Raw genomic sequence first — 10064 nt, 5'->3', positions numbered from 1 at the left:
AAATGTAATCTTTATTGAAAATATGAAAAAAAATTATATTTCAGAATTTTTTAGTTTCAACAAAGATAATATTTTTAAAATTAAAAACATGATCATTGTTGAAAATATGTTATAAAAAGTTTTTATTATTAGATATAAAATTTATTATTACATATATCATATATGCAATAAAATTTAAAATACTTTTATTTAAATAATTTAACAAAATATTAAATGAACAATTTACATCTTAAATAAATAAAAAATTTAAATAAATCATTGATTATTCATGTGTCACGTGTTATAAATGTCATATGTTATTCACGTATCATCAAAAATAATATAGTAATACTTAAGTAGGTAATCTTATATTACTCTAATTAAACACAAAAATCTTATATTCCCTAAAATTAAAAAAAAAAAACCTAAAAACCATATATTTTCTTTTAATATCGCTTTCCTCGAAATCACTTTTTTTCTTGAAATCTAAAAATCTACGAAACAAACACTCCAAATCATATTTTTAATTGGATAAGGATTGTGGGTATCAATCAAGGTTGCAGGACAATTCTTTTTGGCCAAGAAGTGGTCTTGGGATTAATTAAAAATGAAGTGTAACTATTTCCAAATCAATGCACATTCGGAGTTCAAAATAAGCTAGGAGTTCAAAGCATGCAAAATTTATACGTGAGTAAGTCTTGAAAGGCATTTGTAAAAGGAGAAAAATTTTATCAAATTACAAATTATCACATGTTTAATGAAATTTCTTTTAATTAAATAATTGACAAAATTTCAAGGGACAAATCATTCATGTGGAATTAATAAGATCATTTAAGCAAATCATGTATTTAATTACTAAATGATTAATTTTATGATGAATTAAATTTGTCACTTATAAGTTGAAAAGAAATACACATGGCTTGACCAATACAAACTCAAAGACTTATAGTATAACCAATCAAAATTTATCTATGAGTCATCTAGTATATATCTTAATTAAATTTAAATAATTTATAAATAAATCTAAATTTCGACTAATCAAATTTCAAGGATTAATAAGTCATCTAATTAAATTTCAGCCATGAGTCATAAGCTTTTATCTCTTATTAAACAAAAATTATTTAGAAACAAAATAAAAAAGTTAAGTCATCTTAAAACTCTCTCTCACCAGGAGTTAGCAAAGTTGGCCTGAACCAAAAAACTCGCCCGAGCTGATTTTTGACCGTATCCGAATTGACTAAGAAAAGTCAAAGATCAGAATTTGAAAGAATTTGAATAAAAAAAGCCCAATATATATGCAACCTGAACCAATCATGACTCAAATCCGTAATTATTTGAATTCGAGATCAATCTGATTTGAAACCTGTAAAAAATCGAATCATAACCCCAAATAAATGAACTATAATTATATGACTTTTTTTAAAAATAAAATAAATGATAAACATTTTTCTTACCTAAAAATTTTTAAAATGTTATTATTTATAATTATTAAATAATTATATCAACAATTTTTTTTTGTAAAACGAAAAATACACTACAAAATCCGATTTGCATACTCATTTTTGTGAAGGTATCCGCAAAATGATTGGCCTATCTAAAAACATGAACAAAGGAAATGTTTTGAATTCTAGCAAAAAGGTTGGTCAATCTGTTCAGGAGGTTGTTGTACTTCCAAGGCCGGCCCTTGACCTTATTAATCCAAGGGGTCACAATTTGAGAATCACTTTCGATAATGATGTCTGGGAGGGGATCATGATTTGCATTAACGATCAGATTCAGAGCTTAAAAAACGGCCACCAATTTTGCATAGTTGGAATCTTGGATCCCAATATTCTTGGAGAACATGAGGAGGACACATCTTTTCCCGTCACACATGACACCACCCCCAGCAGGGTCAAACTTTCTAACTGCTGAACCGTTTATGTTTATCTTCCAAGTACCTTTTGGAGGGGGTGTCCATTCCAATTTCTACCTTCTCTTTTTAAGGCTATGGGGGATTAAGAGATCCTGTAAGTTCAAATGGAAACTCAAAGCTGCCAAGTTGAGATCAGGGAATTTAGCTTTAATCCACCAACCAAGTCGAGATCATTTGACATAAGCTTTTGTTGAAAGATGTGTTCATTGCGAGCTAACCATAAAAACCACATAACAGCATAAAACAAGGTGTCCCAAATTGATTTTTGAGATATTTTGACCGAGAGATTGCACCACAGCTCAAAGAGGCTCCTTAAGATCCAGGAATAACCCAGTATCTATTCCATTTTGCATAGAAAGAACACCAGACGCGCCAGGAAAAATTGTAGGAAAGAATGAGGTGATCTGCTGTTTCTGGTTCACCACAGAATTAGCAGCATTTGATTTCCAAGTTCAGAAGGCAGCCTCTCCTATGCAAAACATCAAGAACAAGGATGTTATTTCTCCCGGCTTTCTTGCGGAAAATTTCATCCTTCGGAGGAGCGATACCTTTCCAAATGAACCAGTCCGAGGAAGAAGTACGGTGTGAAGCTTTTTGAAGCACATGGCGGAAAGATCTTGTGCTATAGGCTTCACTAGTAGAATGAGTCCAAATAATTCTGTCAGTAGGTCTTAAAGATAAGGAGGCTGAGTTGAACACAGACATCTGATGGTTCCATTGTTCAAGTTCCCAATCAAAGAGATTTTGGTTCACAGATTCTTGAATTCTGAAAAAAAGTATAATCTTCAAAAAAATGTGATACCGAGAAAAAATAATCATTTTTAAGACATCCTGTTTTCAAATTTCATTTTTTGTTTGTAAAGAATATGCATTTATTAAATCATATATTTTTTCATAATATCTTTAACAACCTTAGAACAAAACCTTTGATTTTATTTATAAAAAAAAACACGATAAATGAGGCATTTGTCATCAATAGAATGAAGGATTTTATATTTTTTTATAAAATTAAAATTATACCAATTAAAAATATAAATATGACAAATAGTTGGCTTGCATATAAAAAAATTAAATATTCAATTACACGTTTAAATAAAAAAATATTGTAATAGTTTTGAATTTTGACATTTTAAAATTACTAAATTATGACATTTGATTAAAAGAAATATTGTAATTGCTTACATTTAAAAATTTTTAAAATCAATTATGACATTTAAATTAAAATAGTCATAATTTACTTGCATTCAGAAATTAAGAATAATCAAATACGATGTTTTAATTGAAAAAAATATCATAATTATTTAAAAAAAAAATTAATTATGACATTTCATTTAAATAATTGCTGTAATTGAGACATTTAAATAACATAAACCTGCCATTTAAATAATTCCTGTAATTGAGACATTTAAAGAACTGGCTGCTTTGCCCGTTTGGCAGCAATCAGCATGGAACACATGTTTATATAAACGGTTATGGCCTGAAGCCATGCAAATTCTAAAGTTTTTGACTGGATGGATTTTTGCAAGTAATGCCGTCGTAGCTATGCTAGCTTTGAATCAATCAATAGTTTAAAGCACAATGGCATCATAGCTATTTGAAAACCATTTTTCTTTCACTTTAAACCACAATAGTTTAAAGCACAATGCCAGCTCAATTCCCCAAGTTGATGCCAACTGTAATAGAAGTTGGTCAGGTGTCGCACCTAAAATTTTAATTTGTGATTATTACGACGTTTTGATTAAGAAAAATCGTAATTAAGACTCAATTACGATGTTTTTTCATTAAAACGTTATGATAGTCACAATTCATATACTTAATATTTTATAACACAATTACCACATATGTTTAAAAACATTACCATAATAATCATTTATAGAATATATTGTAAACTCAAAAAAAAAAAAAAATCAATTATGATATTTTATTTAAAAGAAACATCATAATTAATTTAAAATAAAATTTAATTTCAATTCCAAATTTAATTTTTAAAAAGGTAGAATAAATAAAAAAAATTTTATTCAGGTCAAATATAAAACATCAAGTAATTTTTTTTTTGAAATCTTAGAATATTATAGGAAGATTTGAATTTTTAATTTTAAGACTATAGATATTGTTATAAATTTAGTATTTTTCTCAAAAATCAAATAATTATGAACTAAATGTAACAATCAAATACCCACAATTAAATTTTGAAAAAAAAATTTTGAATTCTCCCTAACCAAATATATTCTAATATTCGAACTCTAATTGGAACTATCCCATGAGCCATAATCTTTAATAAAACCATCTTTGTTGATTGCCAGCGCATAGATCCTACTGAAGACAGATTTTAGTATGAAGCCTTCGAACCACTTGTCACTCCAAAAGCAAATTCGGCAGCCATCACCTGCGCAAAATAGCAAACTAGATTTTATGAGGTTGGAGAAAAATCCCCCCTTCCAAGTGTTTTGGATGTCTCTCCATGTCCGAGAAAAGGAATTGTATTGACGTGGTGCCAGCCACAAATCATTCTGAGGGAGATTATATCTGCAGTGAATCACTTTTCTCCATAATGCATTCGGTTGACAGCTGAATCCCATAAGCCATTTCAACAGTAAACCTTGATTACAACGAGTTAAATCAGCAATGCATTCTTTACTTCTGCAGATTTCATTCCAGTTAACTAGTTTGATCTTCCTTTTTCCTTCGAAATCTGCCCGTAGAAATTGCCGAATAATTTTTTCTAACTCAAGGATAACTCTAGAGGGGGCTTTGAAAAGTGACATATAGTATAAAAGAAGATGATTAGAACTGATTGAATTAATGCCAATATGCCACCCATGGGAAGGAGTTTGCTCTTCCAAAGACTGAGTCTCGACTTATAAGCGTCAATAACAGACTGCCAGGCCGAGATTAATCTCAGATTCCAACCAAAACGAAGGCCCATTTACTTCGTTGGCAACTGCTCAACCTAGTAATGAATTTTCCTAGCCCATTCGGGCAAGCACAAGGGGACAACTTTTAAACAATCAATGCACTCTTGGAGCAATTAACTTTAAGTCTTGACGAAAGCTGAAAGCAACAGAGAATTCTCTTAATCATGAAGAGTTGCTCCAATTCAAGATGACAAAAGATTATGGTGTCATCGGATAATTCTGAAATCTGAAAACTGCTATGATCAATATTCACCCGATTGAATAGCCCCAAACTGACAGCTTTTTTTAAGTAGTAGATTAAAACCTTCGGTGACGATGATAAAAGGAAACAGGGAGAAAGGATCACCAAAGTGAAGGCCCTTTCTCAACTTGGTTGGATTTGAGGGGGAACCGTTAATCAGAATCGACATAGACACCGTGGAAATGCAACTCTGAATTCATTCTATCCAAGTCTTAACGAAGCACATAAGTTTCATGAACTGTAGGAGGAAGTTCTAGTTGACATCATCGAAGGCTTTCTTAAAGTCTAATTTGAATATCACACCACTCGAAACTGACTTTTTTGATATATCAATGGCCTCATTTGCAATCAGGATGCTATCCATAACTTGTCTATCCTTCACAAAAGCTAACTGCATATATTCAATAAGGGATCACATAACTTGCTTTAGTCTATTTGCTAACATCTTAGCTAGTAACTTATATATACTTCCAATCAATAAAATAGGCCAAAAATCACTAAGTGATTCCACGCACTTCTCCTTAGCAACAAATCCAATAAAAAAAATTAATACCTTTAGTGATTTTCCCGGACTTGTAGAAGTCATAAAAGAATTCCATGATTTCCTATGTCCACAGCCACCACTTTCTTTTTATGAACTCATATTAAGCCCATCAGGACCAAGTGCTTTATCCCTATAGCAAGCGTTTACTTCCGCCAAAACTTCTTCCTTAAAGAATGGAGCTTCAAGCTGAAATGCTTGACTAGGAGTGAGTGTTCGGTAGCAGGCTAAAGAAAGTGAAGAACGGGCCTTGCTCTCTTTTGCAGTGATCCCTGAAATGGGCTTCTACTGCACATTTTATTTCTTTACGGTTACTGAGTTGTTTACCACTAAATGAGAGATGGCCAATTAAGTTGTTCCTCCATCTGCTACTTGCTATACAATGAAAAAACTTGGTATTCTTATCTCCTTCTTGAAGCCACTTCAATCTTCATTTCTGTCTCCATGTTTGCTCCTCTACAAATTGTAGATGCCATAACTCCTTTCCTTTTTCATTGAGGAGGGCTCTAACTTCATTGTTAGCAGGGTCTTCTTCATGATTTTTCCCCAAATGGCTAATCTCACTATTAAGCGCATCAACAGGAGCAAACAAACCTTCAGACTTGTAGCATTTCCATACTCTGATGTCAGTCTTAAGCATCTTTAATTTCTGATGAAAGCAAAACCCGACTTACCCTTACACTGAGTAGCTTTTCCATTTATCCTCAACCAAGACCTTAAAATCTTTGTTATCAAGCCAATGACTGAATAACTTGAAAGACTTCGGACCCTAATAAACAGCATCCATACCTAAACAAATAGGAATATGGTTGGAAAAGTAGCCCTCTAAGCTCCATTGATTAACAGAGGGGAAGGTGATCAACCGATTGTGAGACAAAAGAAATATATGTAACCGACTCATTGCAGTTAAAGGACCCCTTCAATACCATTTAAATTTCTTCCTGATTAATGACAGATCAACCAATTCGGGGACTCGATAAAGGTGTTAAAATTATGAATGGATCTTGAAAGCTCAGAGATACCAGCTTTTTCCTCCACATTTTAAATCGTGTTGAAATCACCTGCAAAACACAGAACCCATCTTTGTTTCCTTTCAATCTTGCTAACTTTTCCAAAAAAGATTTCCTTTCACCAACTTCATTTGGAGCATAAAGATTGATAAGATTGTATCTACCAGGGAAACCCAAGAAAGAACCTTTCAACCAAATATATCTCTCATTGACCACAGAAGAATGGACTGCACATTTGTCTAGCCATTCAAGGTCTAAGTCACACTCGTCTATTGAAATCTGGACCTCAACCAGATTTTCTCCTTGTTGCAACCTGTCCAATAATTCACTGGAGTCATCCACTATTACTTCCTTCCCTTTAGGCTTACTGTATCTCAGTTCTGACGAACCCTTTTTAACCATTTCCGCATGACTTTTTTTTATACAAGGGTAATGCCTATGTTGGAACCTACTGTTGTCTTTCTTTTCCTTACAGGGGATTAATGTAGATGCTCTGTTGTATGCTCTGTTTTCTCTATCATATTTTTCAAAACCAACTTGAACCTTCCATCCATTCCAGTAGTGACCATCTAGGGCCTTAATGATAGTCAAAGCTTCCCAAAGATCTTTAAAACTAAAAAAACCTCAAACTTGCTGTGTCTTGACTGTTTTTTATTCAGAGGAATGTAGAAATCTAGTACTCTGCCATATTTCATGATCAGGTTCCACAAATCACCTTCTCTCCCTTCAAGATTGACGTTGTCAACGAATACAATTACGACGTTCCTTCTCCACTTTTCCATATAGGACTGCCTATGATAATCATCTCGTGCATGAATGCAACATTTCACTCTGCCATACCCAGACCACTTTCTCTCGTAGATTGTTGCTCTCACTCTCTCTCTACCATGCATCGTATTTTTCCAAATTACAAAATTAATATAAAAGCGATTATATATTCAAAAAGAAATTGTTTAATAATTTATCTTAAACAAAATTAATATTGAATATTTGAATTTGATTATTAAGTAAAATTATTTTTGAAACACATTAAATATGACTATCAAATGATTTTTAATAATATCCTTATTATATTTAAAATAATTATCAATAAAAATAATATCATAATTAAATTTTGATTTCATTATAAAAAATCATTTACAATGTTGTACACATCTTGTTTAGTCCAAGGCTCAAATCAATTGGACTCAAATCCGATTTAAACTCAATTTTCCAATTTTCTACATTTCTTTTTTATATCTTGTTTGTTTATTTATTTATCTTTTAATCTTTTCTTTATCTAGTTTTAAATTATTTTCATAAATCATGTCAATAAATTTTGCAGAGTAATTTGAACGTTAATTAAGGATGATCTCGTCAATTAAGATTAAAACATGATCTCTTCAAGTATTAAAAGAAGGTTGAAAAGAAAGCAAATCAGGGAATCAAAGTCAGGTTTAATTTAAGAAATTGTGAGGGATTCTAAAAATTAAGGAAAATTGAAACAATTCTAGAAATTAATTAAACAAAATTTAAAGAGAAAATAAATTCAAAGCATAATCAAATCTGCAATCATTCTCATTCAATGCAAATCTCTAAAATTCTTAGCAGAAGGCTCTATATAAACACCAATCAACTATACACAAAAAAGGGAAAAGGAAGCAAAAAAAAAAATCTAGGGATCTTAGTTTTCTATTTTTTTAATTTTGGAGAGGAATTATTCTAGCAAATTCTGAATTTTTTTTTTTAGGTTATGTGATTTTATTTTGTTCTAAGTTTGATTTGATTTGCTTGTGGGTTTTCTAAATTTAGGTCTGACTTTGATTTCATATTCTATTGAGCTTCTAAGATTTTTGCTAAGGTTTTTTGTTAGCTTTTGATTCTAGGATTCTTGTTGGGTTTTCAAAAATCTAAAAACTCTTCAAAGTTTTTCTAGGTTTAGGATGAATTTTTCAATTGAAATTTGAAGTTTTTACGTAAACCCAACAATCCACGTGAAGATCCATGCTTCAAGCTCGACCTGATCGCAGGGTTTTTTTTTCTTTCATCTTATTTTTTGTTGTGATTTTATTTTATTTTACTTTGTCTATTTTATTTTCATTTTATTTTTTTATTTTTTTTATTTTTACTTATTATTATTATTATCATCATCATCTTTAATTATTATTTTACTCATTACTTTAAATTGAAATTTTTATTATTTATTTTTTTAAATGCCTTTATGAATTTCATTTTATTTATTTGTTTATTTAAAAATAATAACCAAAAAAAATATTTTTAAAATAAATTCATGAATCCTACCAAACTATTGGAGGATTTTTTATGAATTCTATTAAACTATTGAAAAATCTCATAAATCAACTTTTATAAAAAATTTATTACTAATAAAATATTTTGTTTTGATCCTACCAAACTATTAGAAGATTTACATCTCAAATTAAGTCTTATTAAACTATTGAAAGATTTAATACATTTTCTAAAAATAAGTTTATAAGAAAATCTCACCAAATTATTGGGAGATCTATATCAAAGTAAATCTTACTAAACTATTGAAAGATTTTACTAATATTTTCTTGAATAAAAATATATTAATGAACCCGATAACGAAGCCTCTTCATAATGGGATACTAGTCTCTATGAATACTCTTAAGGTGAGAAAATTATCTTAAATTGCTACCAAACTATTAGAGCAAATTTAGGATTAGTTTCCAATAATTAAATCATTTGACAAAATTATAAGAATATTTTAAGGCTTAGATAATTTGAAATCAAACTGGTATCATCCTTTAGATGGACACTATAAAGGTGCTATAACATTCCTCACTCATAACTGTACTCTCAAACCTAAAATCTCATTTCATGAACTAAAATCTACTGTTTAAAGATACCTAAGTCAATCTTGAGACTCCTCTTTAAATAAGATAGATTCTGTCAGGTGACTAATCACACCTTAACAAAAAAGATTGGTGATGACTCATTTAATTCTTGTTTAGCGATAAGTCCATCGATCTATGATTATGACAATTTGGCTAGTTCATTGGGGACTTCGAAAGTTAGGCCAATAAATGATTTATTGTTATCCAAGCCTAACTTAATAAATTTAAGAAAATCTTTTTCTTTTCTTGTCTATGTTTTATTTATTTATTTGTTATTATTATTTTTCTTATCTGTCATTCACTTGCATATGCATAACATGAGTTTTACACCTGAGTTTCATCTTTTAGAAGAGAGTAAAGTACCTACTTCTTTTTGAGATTCCACATCTCTGTATGGGCTAGTGAAACACTCCCACTCGAATTGAACCTTTTTCGCTTGTAACCTATAATGGGGGAGGATTAGGGTGCCTTACTAATCAGTGATAGACAATGATATAAGGAACAATTTGGGAATCTGTAGAATCAATCCTAAACCATATATAGTGAGTTGTAATACCCATAATTAGATCTATGTCCTTTTTTTTTGTAAAAATACTCCAAATTAGGTC

Source organism: Durio zibethinus, chromosome 6 (assembly GCF_047325235.1).
Source record: "Durio zibethinus cultivar Kanyao isolate XHJ-2024 chromosome 6, ASM4732523v1, whole genome shotgun sequence".
NCBI classification, from domain to species: domain Eukaryota; kingdom Viridiplantae; phylum Streptophyta; class Magnoliopsida; order Malvales; family Malvaceae; genus Durio; species Durio zibethinus.
This window is presented reverse-complemented; position numbering follows the sequence as displayed.